The sequence below is a fragment of the Erinaceus europaeus genome, chromosome 18, assembly GCF_950295315.1.
Source record: "Erinaceus europaeus chromosome 18, mEriEur2.1, whole genome shotgun sequence".
Classification (NCBI taxonomy): Eukaryota; Metazoa; Chordata; class Mammalia; order Eulipotyphla; family Erinaceidae; genus Erinaceus; species Erinaceus europaeus.
Window position 1 is genome coordinate 16,642,063 of NC_080179.1, and position 15,923 is coordinate 16,657,985.

The 15,923-nt window shown below is 43.9% G+C and overlaps 2 protein-coding genes across 8 annotated transcripts in view; one reads left to right on the forward strand and one right to left on the reverse strand.

The window, feature by feature from the left end:
- Positions 1–10,243: 10,243 nt before the first annotated feature.
- Positions 10,244–15,923, reverse strand: part of SCRN3 (secernin 3) — a 302,935-nt gene continuing 297,255 nt past the window's right edge. The window contains exon 7 of the transcript XR_009545926.1: positions 10,244–10,281. The gene's annotated coding sequence lies outside the window, so the exon portion shown is untranslated. The remainder of the gene's footprint in view (positions 10,282–15,923) is intronic.
- WIPF1 (WAS/WASL interacting protein family member 1) overlaps positions 11,400–15,923 on the forward strand; it is a 151,083-nt gene continuing 146,559 nt past the window's right edge. For 5 of the 7 annotated variants that reach the window (XM_060177681.1, XM_060177680.1, XM_060177684.1 and 2 more), the window contains exon 1: positions 11,401–11,572. The gene's annotated coding sequence lies outside the window, so the exon portion shown is untranslated. Of the gene's footprint in view, positions 11,573–15,923 lie in introns of all 7 variants that reach the window. The other 2 variants (XM_060177686.1, XM_007537523.3) reach the window with 2 other exon arrangements.

Sequence of the window (15,923 nt, forward strand, 5' to 3'; positions counted from 1 at the left end):
ATAAGGATCCCAGTTCGAACCCCGGCTCCCCACCTGCAGGGGAGTCGCTTCACAGGCGGTGAAGCAGGTCTGCAGGTGTCTGTCTTTCTCTCCTCCTCTCTGTCTTCCCCTCCCTCTCTCCATTTCTCTCTGTCCTATCCAACAATGACAACAACAATAATAACTACAACAATAAAACAACAAGGGCAACAAAAGGGAATAAATAAATAAAATAAATATTAAAAAAAAAAGAATAGGAACCTTCCAATAGAGGGGAGGGGATATGGAACTATGGTGGTGGGAATTGTGTGGAGTTGTGGCCCTACTGTCCCACAATCTTGTTGATCATTATTAAATTAAACAAGAAGAAGAAATGCACTTGGGGACTCCAACAGTAAGGGAGATAAGAACAAAAATAAGTGAGCAGGACACCAAACCAAATAGATCCTGTACAGTGAGAGAAACTGCTGTCAAAGTAAGAAGATAAACTATGAATGGGAAAATGTGCAAGTCACACACTGGAAAGAGGTTAATATCCAAAATATATTTAATAATTGCTAACACAGGCAGGGATAGATAGTGTAATGGTTATGTAAAGAAACTCTCATGCCTCAAGATCCCAAGTTACAGGTTCAATCCTCTGCACTACCATAATCCAGAGCTGAGCAGTGATCTGGTTAAAAAAAAAAAAGCTAAAACTTAGGTACCAAGAAAAAGGAGAAGTAGGGAGACAGTATAATCATTACATAAAAAGACTTTGATGCTTGAGGTTCTGAAGTTCCTGTTTAACCTCTAGCATCACCATAAGCCAGAGCTGAGCAGTGTGCTGATAAAATCTTCTTCTTCTTCTAGCGTTTGCCCTTCTTCCGTAGCCAGTGAACAGCGTCAGGTTGAGCCTGATGTAGAGTTTCGAGACCTCCTTTGAATCTGGAGAGGTGGCAGTCGTTGACTATGTGGGTCATAGTCTGTCTGTAGCCACAGGGGCAGTTCGGGTCGTCATGAACAGATAATCTGAATAAACACTTCTCCAGAGAAGATATGAAGACTGGGTCAGAGGCAGCCAGTGGGAAAGTCATTCAAAGCAGAAGCAGCAGCAGAAGCCATGGAAAGCAAAACAATGGGGGTTGGGTGGTAGCGCAACGGGTTAAGCACACATGGCGCAAAGCGCAAGCACCGGCTTCCAGTTAGAGCCCCCGGCTCCCCACCTGCAGGGGAGTCGCTTCACAGGCGGTGAAGCAGGTCTGCAGGTGTCAGTCTTTCTCTCCCCCTCCCTGTCTTCCCCTCCTCTCTCCATTTCTCTCTGTCCTATCCAACAGCGAACAGCATCAGCAACAACAATAATAACAAGGCTACAACAACAAGGGCAACAAAAGAGGGAAAAAAAAGATAGATTGGTCTCTAGGAGCAGTGTGTTCATGGTGCAGGCACTGAATAACCCAGCAATAACCCTGGAGGCAGAAAAAAAAAAGAAAACAAAAGAAAATACAACACAGAGTCATGAAACACACCACACATACACGCACACGCACACACACACGTGAAGAAGCAGTCCTGTACTGGTGGGTATAAAATGGCAATGAAGTGGCAAAGCTAGAATGAAAGAAAAAGTAGAGATGATGCCAAGGAAATCCAAGAATGTCATCTCAAGGGGCCTGCACTTGCTTCTCTAGACAGTGATTCTCAAATGATGTGTCAGGGTCCATTATGGAAAATCCAGTAAATCTGAAATCCCACCCTATAGCTTTCAGAGCCCTTTCATCAGAGTACTTTTTTTAATTGGGGGATTAATGGTTTACAGTGAGGATAGCTATTGGTACATTGTGTAAAATTTCTCAGTTTTCTATACATCACTCTCACCCCCAGCCTAAGTCCTCTTCCACCATCATGTACCAGAATCTGAAAGTCCCACTCCCACCAGAGTTCTTATTTTTTTTTAAATTTTTTATATTCATTAATTTTCCTTTTTGTTGCCCTTGTTGTTGTTATTGATGTCGTCATTGTTGGATAGGACAGAGAGAAATGGAGAGAGGAGGGGAAGACGGGGGGGGGGGGAGAGAAAGATAGACACCTGCAGACCTGCTTCACCACCTCTGAAGCGACTCCCCTGCAGGTGGGGAGCCGGGGGCTCGAACTGGAATCCTTCTGCTGGTCCTTGTGCTTCGCTCCACGTGTGCTTAGCCTGCTGTGCTACCGCCCGACTCCCCCACCAGAGTTCTTTACTTTGGTGCAATACACCATACCCAGCCCAAGTTCTACTTTGTCTTTCCCCTTCTGTTCTTATTTCTCAACCTCTTGTCTCTGAATGGGGTCATCCCATATTCACCCTTCTCTTTCTGACTTATCTCACTTCACATGATTTCTTCAAGCTCCATCCAAGATGAGGTAAAGAAGGTGAATTCACCATTTAAAATAGCTGAGTAGTATTCCATTGTGTATATAGACCACAACTTGCTCAGCCACTCATCTATTGTTGGACACCTGGGTTGCTTCCAGGTTTTGGCTATTGGAAATTGTGCTGCTATACACAGATCTTTTTGGATGGTGTATTTGGTTCTTCCTTAGAATCATCAGAGTATTTCTGCCCATGTCTGCTTTACATGACTGATTCTCCACATAACATTGTGTAGAGAAAGTTCTGTCATCACAAGACAAGTGAAATCACTGCTGTACCTAATGAGACATCATCTCAGACAAACTCAGGGTTTGGGGGATTGAAAAGAGAGAGAAAGACTGCACTCTAATTGGTGGCTGCTCAGAAACCACTCCCCACCCCCATCCTGGTGAAAAATGGCTATTGCATTTCCTAATTTGGTTCTCAGATGAGTGAGGAAGCAGGAGCCGCCTCTGTCCACCCCAGTCTGGCCCCACTGACTGCATACCAGCCCTGGTGGCTACCCAGCCCTTTGGTGCCATCCGTGGAGGCTTGCCACTCCAGGTGATCCTTGATATGAAGCTGGAGAGTACAGGAACTAGCAGATCCCTCCTCTTGAAAACTGATTTCGCTGCCTAAACTGAGCTTGTTGATAAACTTTATCTACTTTAAAGCTTTTGGAGACTTCTCTGTGCTATCATTACTCTCCTCCTTTATTTATATCCCCTTTAAGCCAATCTTGGCTCCCCTCCCTTTTTAAATTTTTTTTTATTGTTGTTGTAGTTATTATTGTTGTCGTTACTGACACTGTTGTTGTTGGATAGGACAGAGAGAAATGGAGAGAGGAGGGAAAGACAGAGGGGGGGAGAGAAAGATAGACACCTGCAGACCTGCTTCACTACCTGTGAGCGACCTCCTGCAGGTGGGGAGCTGGGAGCTCCAACCGGGATCCTTAGGCCGGTCCTTGCGTTTCCACGTGTGCTTAACCCACTGCGCTACAGCTGACCCCCTTGAATTTTTTTTACTCTTTCTTTCTCTCTCTCTCTTTCTTTCTTTTTTTATTGTATAGATATAGCCAGAAGTTGAGAGGAAGGAAGAGATAGAGGGAGAGAGACACCTGCAACACGGCTTCACCACTTGAGAAGCTTTCCCCTTATAGATGGGGCCGGGAGGCTTGACCCCGTGCCCTTGTGCCTTGTAATGTGCACTCAAGCAGATGCACCACCACCCAGCCCCTTTCTTGGATGTTCATGTGCTGAAGGTTTGCTTCCCTGGCCTGACTCTCTGTTGGCCAGGCCATAAACACCATAGCATGTTATTTTCTTCATGCAAAGCAAATCCCTAAGTCCTTAAGCATGGCTGCTACTCTGGCAGAAGCTCTACTTCCAGCCGCCTCGCAAGAGCTGCCTCCACCCCCAGGAGGCCACTCTTCAGCGATGCACCATCCAGCGCCCATCCAAGGGTGTTTATCAAGATACCTCAAGGGACTTGTGAGCCTTATGAAGTTTACTTTTTCTATGGGCAACTTCATATATATCATAATAGTAAAAACACTTGATTGTGCATCCCTCCTAATAGACTGATATTGATTTACTAATAAATGTAATCAAGCTTTGCTATAATAATCTATATACCATAATAATCTACATTATTAAGCACACAAAATATGTTTGCTTTTAATTAAAAATGCAATAAGATATTCTAAGAAAATTATAATTCAATATGCTTCATTAAGTTTTTTTTTAATTAATAGACTTTATTTGGAGGGCAGCTCTAGATAATTGACAGGTCAATAATGAAATATTCCTATTAACTAAAGTTCATAGTTTACATTAGGATTCATTTTTTTTGTGTGTTGTACAGTCTAAGATCACAATGATATACAGAATAATTTTATTGCTCTAAAAATTCCCAGTGCACCTCTACCTATCCCTCTTCCCTCTCTCAAACTCTAGGACCCACTGATATTTTTTACTGCTTCATTAATTTTTAAAACCTTGATTTAACTCTGTGGTAAAGTAGATTTAAAGATCCCTCATTTTCTCCTCCAAACCTGAGGACCCACTGATCTTTTTATTGCTTTGTAGTTTTTTTTTTTTAAAAAAAAAACATCAGTTTAATTGTCTGTGGTAAAACTGGACTTGAAGATACCATTCTAAGTTCACTACTTGGTTGTGAACCACATGGCTGGCACAAAAGAAAGGGTCTCACAAAGGTTAGTGGCTGCAGATGGGGAAGGCAAGCTCAGAAACTTACACTTTTTTTTAAGCCCATGCACCTTTTATGTAAAGGCCATTATTGAAATTTGACTGGAAAATTTCTTTCTTTCCTGAGGCCAATCGTTTATTCTTGCAAGCTTACGAGAAGCATATGAATTTTGTAATTTTAACAAAGGACTCAGATGCCTCTATTTCTTCTAAAGTACTTTAGAAAGGCTTAATCAGATCTAATATTGCTCTCCAAGTTTTTAAAGTATAACAGCACACCTTGGAGATATTGTAGGTTTAGTTTCACAGCCATGCAATAAAGCAACACCACAGTAAAGAGAGTCACGTGATTTTTTAACAGCTTCCCAGTGTATATAAAATTGATATTTATACGAAGCCTTAGTCTGTTTCTATTAAGAGTGCAGTAGCAGTTATGCCTAAAAACAGTTCACTATATATGGTTTAATCAAGCGACACAGACATGAAGTAAGCACATGATGCTAAGAATGTGCTAACAGACTTGCTCAATGCAGACTTGCCACAGATATTTAATTAGCTAAAGAAAAAAGCCTATCTGTGAAGCACAATAAAGTTGAGTGTAGTAAAATGAGGTATGCTGATGGGGCCCAAAGATAGCTCAGCTGCTATGCGTTGCCATGAGTGCTCTCCAGGTGCAGCCCTGGCACCGTATGGGAGTGCCAAGCCTATGGGTAGCTACAATGCCATGATGTCTCTCTCACTCTGATTATATATCTGAGCTTTTTTTTTTTTTTAATGAATAAAAAGGTGAGTCCAGGATCAGTAAAAGTGAGTATGTGCAAGGTCCTGGTATTGAAATGAGAAGTGAGGAGGGCCAGGTGGTGACGCACCTGGTTGAGCGCACGTTACAATGCACAAGGACCCGGGTTTGAGCCCCCCCCACCCTGTCCCCATCTGCAGGGAGAAAGCTTTGAGAGTGGCAAAGCAGTTCTGCAGGTGTCTCTCTGTCTCTTTCCCTCTCTGTCTCTCCCTTCCCTCTCAATTTCTGGCTGTCTCTATCCAATAAGTAAAGATAATAAGGGGGTGGGCAGTGACGCACTGGGTTAAGCACACATAGTACAAAGTGTAAGGACATGCGCAAGGATCCCAGTTTGAGTCCCTGACTCTCACCTGCAGGGGGGTCACTTCACAAGCAATGAAGCAGGTCTGCAGGTGTCTTTCTCTCCTTCTCTCTGACTCCCCTTCCCCTCTCAATTTTCCCTGTCCTATCCAAAAAAAATTTTTTTTTAAATGGCCAGTGGAACAGTGGATTCGTAGTGCAGGCACTGAGCCCCAGCGATAACCCTGGAAGCAAAAAAAAAAAAAAAAGAAAGAAAGAAAGAAAAAAATGAAGATGATAAATTAAAAAAAATTTTTTTAAATGAAGAAACTTTTAAGATGAAGAAATGAGGTGTACTTGTCCAGATATATGATTTAAAAAATAAATAGTAGCTTTGTTTGTTAAACAAAACATAGGATAATGGTAATATTTCTAAACACCCGTGTTGAAAAACACTTTTACCATTGTACAAATTTCTTTTCAAAGGCCATTTCCCATTGTGAAAACATCACTTTCATTAAAGGGACAGATTAAGAGGGTTTATTCTTTTATAAACTATTGAATACACAGCACACAATCCTTTATCATTACATGAAAAAAAACAGAAATCTTAGAATACCTGTCTTTTTGAAAAAGAAGGTAGCATAACTTTGAAGTGAAGTTAATTTTTTTTAACATTTTGTCTATTAATATATTTAACTTTTGCACTTTTGGAAGTTTTATTGTAGAGGATTAAGTTCATCAATCTCTTGGATTCACTACACATTCAGTACACTCAGGAAATCTTAGCAAGTGCCCTGGCTGTCTTTTAAAGGGTGATCCTTCAGGGTTGGGAAGTTAGCTCACCGAGTAGAACACCTGCCTCACTGTGCCCAAGCTCCCAGGTTCCAGCATGGGACAGTTATGGGAACACCACAGGAGTGCTGTGGGTGAGGAAGTGATACCATTGTGTCTCTAATTTCTCAGTATGTGTCTCCCTTAAAAGGGGGGAGGTAGAATTGAGAGCCCAGAAGTGAGCCCCCACACCTATAGACATCTAATCTTTGACAAAGGTGCTCAGACTATTAAATGGCAAAAGATGAGTCTCTTCAACAAATGGTGTTGGAAAAAATGGGTTGAAACATTAAGAAGAATGAAACTGAACCACTCTACTTCACCAAATACAAAAGTAAATTCCAAATGGATCAAGGACTTGGATGTTAGACCAGAAACTATCAGATACTTAGAGGAAAATCTTGGCAGAACTCTTTTCCACATAAATTTTAAAGACATCTTCAATGAAACGAATCCAATTACAAAGAAGACTGAGGCAAGCATAAACCTATGGGACTACATAAAATAAAAAAAGCTTCTGCACAGCAAAAGAAACCACTACCCAAACCAAGAGACCCCTCATAAAATGGAGAAGATCTTTACGTGCCATACATCAGACTAGAGGCTAATAACCAAAATAAATAAAGAGCTTGTCAAACTCAACAACAAGAAAACAAATAACCCCATCCAAAAATGGGGAGAGGACATGGACAGAATATTCATCACAGAAGAGATCCAAAAGGCCGAGAAACACATGAAAAAATGCTCCAAGTCTTTGATTGTCAGAGAAATGTAAACAAAGACAATAATGAGATACCACTTTACTCCTGTGAGAATGCCATACATCAGAAAAGGTAGCAGCAACAAATGCTGGAGAGGTTGTGGGGTCAAAGGAACCCTCCTGCACTGCTGGTGGGAATGTCAATTCTTCCAACCTCTGTGTGAGCAGTCTGGAGAACTCTCAGAAGGCTAGAAATGGACCTACCCTATGATCCTGCAATTCCTCTCCTGGGGATATATCCTAAGGAACCCAACACACCCATCCAAAAAGATCTGTGTATACCTATGTTCATAGCAGAACAATTTATAAAAGCCAAAACCTGGAAGCAACCCAGGTGTCCAACAACAGATGAGTGGCTGAGCAAGTTGTGATATATATATATATATATATATACAAAATGGAATAACACTCAGCTATTAAAAACAGTGATTACACCATTTTTAGCCCATCTTGGATGGAGCTTGAAGAAATCATGTTAAGTGAAATAAGTCAGAAAACAGAAGGGTGAATATGGGATGATCTCACTCACAGGCAGAAGCTGAAAAACAAGATCACAAGAGAAAACACAAGTAGAACCTGAACTGGAGTTGGTGTATTGCACCAAAGTAAAAGACTCTGGGGTGGGTTGTGGGGGGAGATTACAGGTCCTGGAAAAGGATGACAGAGGACCTAGTGGGGGTTGTATTGTTATGTGGAAAACTGAGAAATGTTATGCATGTACAAACTATTGTATTCACTGTCAAATGTAAAACATTAATCCCCCAATAAAAGAAATAAATAAAATAAAAAGAAAAAAGGGGAGGGAGTAAAGGGCTGCAGCACATCAGATTATGTTTAAACAGGCCTTTCTACTTGCTAGATGGGATTTATGAATCATTAGAATAGTCAGTTAGATCTTCAAATATATTTGGAGGCAGCACAACAGTTTATGCAACAGATTCATGCCCAAGGCTATGTGGTCCCAGGTTCAATTCCTGGCACCACCATATGCCAGAGCATCTGGTTAAAAAAGAAAAAAATCTCTCTCTCTCTCTCTCTATATATATATACATATATATATATAGGTTGTATGTCATGTACTATGTATTGTATATTACATTAATTATATAATTTTTATATATTAATAGACATATTTGACTCTTTTAGATTGATTTTTTTTAAAAAACAGATTCAGTGCTGTTTAAGGTGGAATCTGAACTTCCTAAGATCTGCTAGTAAATGTCTACAGGTGGGGAAACTCTAACTTCTTAGAGGAGTTTATGATAATGAAGTTGTCTGGGAGGTCTGCACCAGGAGCCTTGCAGCTACTCTAGTCACCAGCTGAGGAGTGCCTGTTTAGGGGCTGAGGAAGCAGTATAGTAGCAGTGTACCTGACTTTTTTTTCTTCACCTTTGTGAAAAAAATTTTTTTTTCTTTACTGGAGGTATTAATGGTTTGTAGTCAACAGTAAAATAGAGTAGTAGGTACATGTGTAACATTTCTCAGTTTTCCACATAACACTCTAACCCCCCACCTAGGTCCTCCTCCGCCATCATGTTCCAGGACCTGAACCCTCCCCCCAGCTCCTTTACTCGGTGCAACACACCAAGGTGCACCAGACTTTTACACCTAAGCCCCAGAGGCTCCAGCTTCAATCCCTGGCACCACTGTATGGCTGAGATGAGCAGTGCTCTGGTCTGCCCCCACCCCTAAATAAAACAAATGAATCTTTTAAAATAAATGTTTAGTAGTCAGGGAAGTGGCATAGTGGTAGAATGCAGGAGTTGAATGCATAATACCCTGAGTTTAACCCCTGGTTAAACAATGGTGCTCTGGTTCTCTCTCTCTCACATATACTAATAAATCAATAGTTTTTAAAAATGATGTTTTGGGTGTGTGAGATAGCATAATGGTTATGCAAAAAGACTTCCATATCTGAGGGTCTGTAGTCTCAGGTTTAATTCCCCACACCACCGCAACCAGAGCTGAGCAGTACTCTGGTAAATAAATAATTTACTAAATAAAAGATATTTTAGCAGTTTCTTCATATAACATTAAATAAAACCCAGCTTTCTCTCCCCTCCTTACATCTCCCAATTGCCATTTCAGCAGGTAAACATAAAAACAACTTTTCTAAATCACCCAGTAATCCACCCAGTGCCCCATGAATGCAGAGACTGAAGAGGCAAGGCCCACTGTGAGTCCCAGGGTTCAGTCCACTTCCTGCTATGATAGAGAGTTTTCACCCTCTCTTAAGAGTGAGGTTCTTGGAATGCATAAACTCAAGAGAGTTCTTATCCTAACAAATATTTGCTCAATTCCTCATAAGGTTCCAAGAGCTCTGCTGGACTTGGGGAGTCAAAGAAAGTAAAGACTCCCTTTCTATTTTCATGCTACTACTCTGTTCATTACTAGAGGGATTAGCACATTAAATTCTAATCAAAATTCTGGAAGGTGAGAACTAATGTTGTCCCAGTTTGAAGCACACAAAGAGTCTTAGTGAGCTAGAAAGGAAACCAGGAAACTCCTGGTTACTGCCTATACCATGCTGTAAGTGCTACTGACACCTTTCAAATCTAGAATAAGATATATACACACAACATATATATTTACTTACCTTTATTTTAAATAAAATATATCATGCATATTAACATATAAATGGTCTTAAAAGAAAGGCTAACATATAATAAACCTTAAAAAGATGTGGTACATAGTGGCAGAACTCTGGACTTGCAAGCAAACCGTCGCGAGTTTCATCCCTGTCATTGAATGTGACAGCACGGTGCTCTGGTTCTCTCTCCCTCTCTTTCACACAGGTTAATAAATATTTTTTTATATTTATTTTATTTATTTATTCCCTTTTGTTACCCTTGTTTTATTGTTGTAGTTATTATTGTTGTTGTCGTTGTTGGATAGGACAGAGAGAAATGGAGAGAGGAGGGGAAGACAGAGAGGGGGAGAGAAAGATAGACACCTGCAGACCTGCTTCACCGCCTGTGAAGCGACGCCCCTGCAGGTGGGGAGCCGGGGTTCGAACCGGGATCGTTATGCCGGTCCTTGTGCTTTGCGCCACCTGCGCTTAGCCCGCTGCGCTACAGCCCGACACCCCAGGTTAATAAATATTTTTGGAAAATCATGTTGAGCAGTATCTTCAGGAACATTTACAAAGTAAGTATTCTGCCGAGAAAGGAGGTGGGGGAGCTGGTGGCGGCACACCCTGTTGAGCACACGTGCAAAGACCTGGGTTCAAGGCGGTGAGTGCTCATTTTCAGAGCTGGTCAGAACCTGGTAAAGAGTTAGCTAGGTCTCAGCTGTTTTCAAATGTCTGTGATTCATTCTACAGTATTTAGGGAGGGTGGGTAGTAAGTGATAACTCATCTTGTCAACAGGAAAACTAGTCAGAGGACCCCAACCGATTGGCTGGAAGCACTGGCATCTTTCCATGGGAAAAGCAACAGTACTGTAGTCTCTACAGTGTGAGCAGGGGGACAGATGAATGCGGCCCTCGGGCCTCTGTGGGTCCCCACTCCATTGTCAAAGTGTCACTTTAGAAACGGACTCTCAATTCTAGGTGTCTCAACGTTGGATTTGGTTTTTGGAGAACAGAGGAAAAGGAGTGGGGTGGCTGGAGAGAACTGCAGACTTTGGCGTGTGAAAACAGAAGTCGACACTCAAAGTCCACAAGACCTTAGAAAACACTTCCAGGACGCCGGGTGGTGGCGCATCTGGTTGAGCCCACATGTTACAGTGCGCAAGGACCCAGGTTCTTAGCCCCGGTCTCCACCCGTAGAGGGAAAGCTTCACGGGTGGTGAAGCAAGGCTGCAGGTGTCTCTCGGTCTCCTTCTGTATCTCCCCCATCTCTCTTGATATCTGGCTGTCTCTAACCCATAAATAAGTAAAGATAATTTTTAAAAATTAAAAAATAAAACAAGAAAGAAAGAAAGGAATAGAAAAGAAAAGGGAAGAAACCACTTCCAGTGCCCGCTCCTCTGCAAACGCCTGTCCTGGGCCTCTGAGTGTCCCCGGGGACGGGGGCGAAAGCACGCACCACCCCAGCACCCTACCTACCCGCTCCCGCCAAGCTCCTCCGCGGGCTGGAGGCGTGAGGGGCGCAGCGCCTCGCAACCAGGGCGCAGCGCTCAGGGCCTCCAACATGTGGCGGGGCCTGGGGGGGGGGGACCGGGAGCCGAGGGGGAGGGTTTACATCGCGGCAAAGTTCCCGGATGGTCGCAGCCTCCCGGCGCTGGGAGCTTTTCCTGCCCTGTCGGCTCAGCCCTACAGACTCCGGAGAAGTTTCCCAGGGGGGGAAAAAAAAATGCCCGGCGCGCCGCGGGGCCCTGGAGTCGCCTGGAGCCGCTGCGTGGTAAGGGACGCGCCACGGGGTCCCGGGGTCTCAAGGCAGCGCCCGTGGGGACCCCCGAGCCCTCCCGGGTCTGCGGGGAGGGGCTGGGCTGCGCGGGGCTCCGGGAGCCGCTTGGCATCGCGCGGGGGCGGCGGGGCTGCGGGCGCGCGGCCTGGGGAGCGGCTCTTCTCGGCCTGGCTGCCCGCGCGCCCTGCCCGCCCTGGCGGCCGCCGGCCTGGGGAGCAGCCGCTGCCCGCGCGCGGGACTCCGGATGCGGGCGCCTCCGGGGCAGGGCGCGCTCCTGGGCTTTGCGGGTGCCGGGCCGCCGGGTAGCTCGGGACCCGCTCCAGCCCAACTTCCCCGCCCCGCAGCAGGACTCGCGGGTTTGCGCAGGGCCCGCATCCATATCCGCTGCTCGAGTGCTTGGGGGGGCTTTTCGGGCATCCTCGGGGCCGCTCGGTGCGCTGGAACCGCCTGCCTCCCTGGTCGGAGGGGACCTTGCCTGGTTTTCAGCCCGGCTTCGAAATCTCCCTCCAGGTGCCCTCCTGGCTCCTGGCGCCTGCATCAATACAGTGCCAGCCTTTCTCGTTTGCATTGACCTGAGCTGACTTGCAGTTAGGTCAGCGCTTTCCCTAAGGGCCTCTCCCTAACTTTCCTAACAGTTTCATTTCACTCTCTCTTCTACTCCCCCCCCCCCCGTTTCTTTCTAATAAGAATGTTTTACTTTAAAAACAATAATAAAGGACAGTTAAATAAAGTGGCAAATGTAACAGGAACCAGTTGGTCCAGTGTGACCTAAATCTTTTAACTCCTGACGTTTGAACTCTGAGGTTAGCAAAGGGTCTGTCTGTGTGAAGAGAAGAACCTGACTAAGTCTCCTGGCCCTGCTGGTCCCTCCGGGGTCACTGGCTCCTGGCCTTACCTCACTTCTTTGGGAAACACCTCCAGTTGTTAGCATTGCTTAGATGGACTTGGTTCCTTTCTCTGATTTCATTTCTTTTCATGATTCCCTCACTATTCTAACCTGGGCCTGTCATTTTTCGTCATTGTTTCCTGGGTCATCTCTTGACCCCACCCTCGCTGGCTGCAGGTGGCTGGCCCAAGACTTCAGGCCATGCAGCTGGACACAGCCTTGCCCTAAGCAGCTTTTATTTTGTCAGTTTCTCAAGGCTGTGTTAAAATAATACCTTTTATTTATTTATTTTTTTTATTTTTGGCCACTGGCGTATTTTTCCTCTTCAAAAATGCCTTTCCAAGGAATGTTCAAGTTCAGTGTGTATAAATCATCTTTTGACTTTGTCGAGGCAAGGGAATTCTGCATAGAAAAGCAGCATGTAATAAATACCTCTTTCCCATCCCACAGTACTGCCTTTTACTCTTGCTGTGACTGTTTACTTGTTTGTCATCTCCACAAGGTGGAGTTTCTCCAGGACCAAATCCCTGGGCACTTGTAGGAGCACTTGCCGAATGACAGTGACAGACTAGATTGTGTTTATCAAGATACAATAATATCATTTTCTTCGTTGGGAGTCACCCAGCCTCTGTTATAACTTTAGTTCTTGAGAAGCACATACACTCTTCCTAGGTTGTGGAATGTAGAGCACAGGGATTTGTAAGCATGCTCAGATCGGATCTTTGGGATCGGATCTTTAGAGACCATGAGATGACTTCCATCTGGAGAGACTCCTGCCTTCTTTCATCTGTTTGCTCATTTCACTGGTTAAGTATCTTGGGTGTGTTCAGTCACTCTCTGGCGCCACGAAGCATGCTCTGCAAGTAGAACCTCACTTTTATCTCAGTAGAACTTGGGTAAATAGCCTTTATTTTTTCTTTCATTCGTGGGCTTGAAAATCCGGTGGCATAATAGAGTGTGAAAAAGACTACACCGAACGTTAGAGAGCCACACAGATACCCTGCTGGGCAGGGTAATAAAGAGCTAAAGTGTCAGGAGAGAGAGAGAGAAATGAAGAGGTGTGTGGGCTACCTTTCAAAAGACAATGTCTCAGGTATTCTGGTTAGGGACAAGACCCCCTTTGTGGAAAGAATTTATTGGGTCTTTGCCACTACCCTTGATATTTCACCTTAGGGTATTCCTAGGGATGGTTATACTTTTAGAGATATAAATGGTTTATACAGTGCACACCAGGAGAACAAACCCTAAATGAAAGGACATTTTTACGTGCTTCTGTCTGTCCTCCCCTGTCTTTTCTGCCATCAGGGTCATCGCTGGGTCTTGGTACCTACATGATGAATCCACAACTCCTGGTGATCATTCCCTCCCTCCCTCCTTCTTTTTTGTTTTTTAGAACAGAGAAATTGAGAGGGCAAGGGGAGATCAGGTGGGGGAGAGATAAAGAGCTAGAGAAATAGATAACTGCAGCACTACCTCACTGCTTGTGAAATTCCCCCCCTGCAGGTGGAGACCAGGTGTTTGAACCTAGACCCTTGCATATGGCGGTGTGTGTGCTCAGCTGGGTGCGCCACTGCCTGGCTGTTACCCCTTCATTTCTTATTATATTTTTTATTACTGATTTAATATTGATATACAAATTTACAAGATAACAGAGGTACAATTCCACACCATTCCTACCACCAGAGTTCTGTGTCCCCATTCCCTCCAATGGAAACTGCAGTGGTTCTCCCAATGCCACAGACAGTGCTTGACTGTTATTTTTATAACTGTCTGTCTGTCTATCTATATTTTTGCCTATTTTTTCCTATGGTCTAGCCTTCTTTGCCTTTCTAAGTCACACCTATACTTATTACCACTTCTGAATGTCTTTCTTTTTTCCTCTTCTCTCTCTGGGTCCCGATGGAACTGGGTTTCAGAGCCCTCTGGTCATCTTCCCCTCACATTTCTCCTTCATTCTGGGAGTATTAACCAAAAATCGTTTTGTGGGAGTTCTGACTTTTGTAACTGCTTCAACTCTGGACATGGATGTTGGTCAATCCATATCCCCAGCTTGTTTCTGTCTTCCCCTAGTTAGTCGGGCTCTGGACAGATGAGGTACTGGGACACATGGTGAGGTCATCTGCCCAGGGAAGTCAGGATGGAAGCATAGAAGCATCAGCAACTCGTTGTCTAAAAAGCAGTTAAGATATGAAGCAGGAAAAAAAAAAGATATGAAGCAGGACAAAATGTTTAATAAGCAGGAACCAGAAAGCAGGAATAGAGCAGATGAGAACAGAGATTTTAGGATAGTAAGAAACTAAGAAGTCTGTTTTAGGTATGTTCCTAAAGGCCCACCCATAATTTAGTAATCTTTGCTTGAGCTTAACAGTTAACATGGGGGTGGACTAAAAATTTTGTCTGGGGAGATGCAGTCAGAGTTGAGAATAGAACTAGAAAGCTGGATTAGGGCAAGGAGTAGCTCCCAAACTTGAAGCAAATATATAAATACAATTGACTGTTTACCACATCAGTACTCATTCATTTTTAAGTATCTCCTACTTGGGATTCTGTCCCCTAGAATGATCTTTCTGAGACCTGCAAGAGTAGGTAGCATAATGGTTATGCAAAAAGACTCTCATGAGGCTCCATAGTCCCAGGTTCGCTCCCCATACCACCATAAACCAGGGCTGAGCAGTGTTCTGGTTAAAAGAAAGGAAAAAAAAAAAAGGAATGGTATCTACTATGGAGAAGCCTTTTTGCTGCTATGTCCCAGCAAGCCACGGTTATGTTCTGATGCCAAAGATGTGGACTTATGCCTTGCTCATAGCTGCAAACCACATATGTGAAACACATCACAGTTGGGATCAAGTCAGATACTTTTCCGGAGTGTCTCTGCCAGGGGGTCAATGCTGTGCCCCCTGTTGGGATGCAGGGTGGGGGGTTGGAGAGTGTCAGGAGAATTAGCTCAGAAATCAATAGAGTTTGTTTATGAATGCTTATCTTCTAGCAGAGATGAGCCCGGTTTCAAATAGCAGGAATCCACAACAAATGTGGTCAGTGAGGTTATTATTTTTTTGAAAGGTACAGATGAAATGCAAGGAATTGAGAGGTGAGTAAAATTACTTCCAGCTGGAGGCAGTCAGTTCTTGAGTCAATTGTTGTCAGTTTAGCAAATGTTTATTAAGTGTCTACTATGTGCGAGACTGAGGAAGATTGATGTATTCCACCTTTCCTGCTCTGGTTGAGTTACCTCAGGTTCCCTTCTCCCTGTGAAAAATGAATATTTCCTCCCTGGGCTTGTTGTATTGCCAGTCCTGACTGTTATCAGCTCCTTACTTTGTAGGGATTATGATGAGGTCAAAATAATTAACTATGTCATTTGTATGCTCTTGAATAATAAAAACTCTGGGCCGCCCAGAGTCCTCAGAACACCTTCCATTAATGAGCAATGCTTTTTTTGCTAGCCACCTTGGTTCATAT